Genomic DNA, 2,621 nt, shown 5'->3' on the forward strand with positions numbered 1-2,621 from the left:
CCAGGCCCCCTTACTTCCTGATTTTATATCATCTTTGGCCACTGGGAGGCACTAGCAAGAGATCAGAAGGAGAGAGAGAGGTTGGAATATATTTCTTCACTGATCCTTCCTTGTTTGCTCACCAAAGTGCCTCAAACTTCCTGTTGGCCCCCTTACTTTACCTATACCTGTAAAGACAGTCATCTAAGTTCTGTTTCTAGTCTCTTTGGGGTATAACTTGTTTTTAATTTTAATTTTTTAATTTTTAAAAAAATTTTATTTGACAGACACACAGCTAGAGAAGGAACACAAGCAAGGGGAGTGGGAGAGGGAGAAGCAGGCTTCCTGCTGAGCAGGGAGCCTAACACGGGGCTCAGACCGGACCCTGGGATCATGACCTGAGCCTAAGGAAGATGCTTAACAATCCACCAAGGTGCCCCTACCTTCTGTTTTTAGACACTGCTTTTCTTGTGCCTGTTTTATGCGGTTGGATTATGGCAGTTTGAATGTATTTTAATGCACATCTGATATACTGTTTGGTATATTTTTCTATCCCTCGACTCTTTCAATATTTTCTTAGAAATTTTAACATGCTTGTTCTTCCACATGAAATATTTAAAATACTTTGGTCAACTCAAAAAAATTAAGCTTATGATTAAATTTACACTAAATTTGGACATTCATTGGGTAGAGTTTATCCATCTTATGATGCAGATTTCCCCATTATTGGCTGTGATACTACTCAGACTTTTCAAATGCCTATTACAAATCTTAATATGCACCAAACAGGTCAAACTGATTATTGCCCTTTCAAAATTTGTTTTTACTGATTAATCCCCTTTCACTAATGGTATTCACACTGCCACACATACTCAAAACCTAATATCATTTTCACTTTCTCATTCCCCACAATCAAATGGTTGCCAAGTTCTACTAATGCTAGCTGCAAAATATCAAATTCTTTCCTCATCCACTTCAAAACTACAGATTCAAGTTCAATCTATTTTTCACACTGCCTCCAGAATTAGAGTTTTAAAATACAGTTGTGAAATGTCATTCTTTGGCTGAAACGTTTCAGTGGTTCCAATGTAATGGAATCAAACATCTTTTATGTTCTTGCCCAGATCTACCTTTCTGGTCATTCTTCTTCCATTTACCACCCCTATCCCCAAAACACACAATGCACCACTACCCATGCCATGCTTGAACCATATGGCTTTAGTTGTAGTTTCCCAGATGTCCTGTTTCTTTTCTGTCTTTGAAAAAGTTCTATTCCTGCATGCCTGGGTGGCTCAGTTGTTAAGCATCTGCCTCAGACTCAAGTCATGATCCAGAGTCCTGGGATCGAGTCCCTTGGTCTGGCTCCTTCCTCAGCAGGAAGTCGGCTTCCCCCTCTGCTCTGCCCCCTTGTATGCATGTGTTCTCTCTCATGCAAAAATAAATAAAATCTTTTTAAAAAAGTAAAAGAAAATGTTCTAGTCCTGCACTGTTCATTCAATAAGGTGGCCACTAGCCACATGTGGCTATTTAGCTGTAAACATAAAATACACACTGAGTTTTAAATACTTTGCACCAAAAGGTAAGGCCAAATATCACAATAATGTTTTATTAAAAATGATTACCTGGTGATCATACAGATCTATAGTAGAAATGATAATATTGTGGGTATCTTGGGTTAAAATGTACTATTAAAATGTATTTTATCAGTTTCTTTTTACTTTTAAAATGTGGCTACTAGAAAATGTTAAATTTCCTGTGTGACTTGCTTTATATTTCTATTGGATACTACTGCTGTAGTGTCTGTTTTTCTCCTTCTGGTAACATCTCACATGTGCTTAAAATCCTTCTTCAGATGTCACCTCCTCTGTGAAGCCTTTCTAGCTCCACTGCTCCAGGAAGAATTAAGCATTTTAACCTACGATCCTACAGTACTTTTTACGTACTATTACAGCACTCCCTAACTATAATGTAATTATTTGTTTATAGGTCTGTCTTTACCATTTTTAAAATATTTGTGTCCTTTGTTTCCTCATTCTCCAAAGAGGCTTAGTGCTCAATCATTTTGTTTCAATTAGCAATAATCGCGCCTCGGATAAACCTCATTGGCTACGATACTGCCGCTGCACAAAGCTTGCTCAATCATTTTGTGATGGTTAACTGGCAGCAAGAAATCATTCCAACAAACACCGGGACCAAAGTCAATCACTAAAAATAATCACAAGATTTCCCCCTAAGCTTCTTGCATACAAGACAGGAAAGGAAAATGTCATTTTATATAACTAATCAGAGAAAGCCTTTCGTTTGTCAGGAAACCAAACTTTTTCCTAGCACTAACTCTGAGAGGGATTTATTGCATGAAACCTTATATGAAACATTGAACCACACAGTACGTCAGGTCCTTAATGAGGGGTCTATAGATAATACAGAAAATTTCCTTATATGGCCATTTCTTATATCAACCAACACTACAAGCAGACAGCATAATATTATAGCTTGGGCAAAAGCAAGCATTTTATAAACTACAGTAAGATAGTCTAGATTGAGCTCTCTAGTGATCTCACTTGATCAAGAGAAAGAATCCAGAAAATACAGCTGGGATTTTTTGAATCCACTCTGACAATCTCCATCTTTTAGTGAGAATG

At 37.5% G+C, this 2,621-nt stretch overlaps 1 pseudogene; it reads right to left on the reverse strand.

Moving 5' to 3' along the window:
* Window positions 1–1,961: 1,961 nt before the first annotated feature.
* Window positions 1,962–2,111, reverse strand: LOC122892727 (annotated as a pseudogene).
* Between the last annotated feature and the right edge of the window lie 510 nt (window positions 2,112–2,621).

This window comes from Neovison vison, chromosome 12, assembly GCF_020171115.1.
Source record: "Neovison vison isolate M4711 chromosome 12, ASM_NN_V1, whole genome shotgun sequence".
Taxonomy (NCBI): Eukaryota; Metazoa; Chordata; class Mammalia; order Carnivora; family Mustelidae; genus Neogale; species Neogale vison.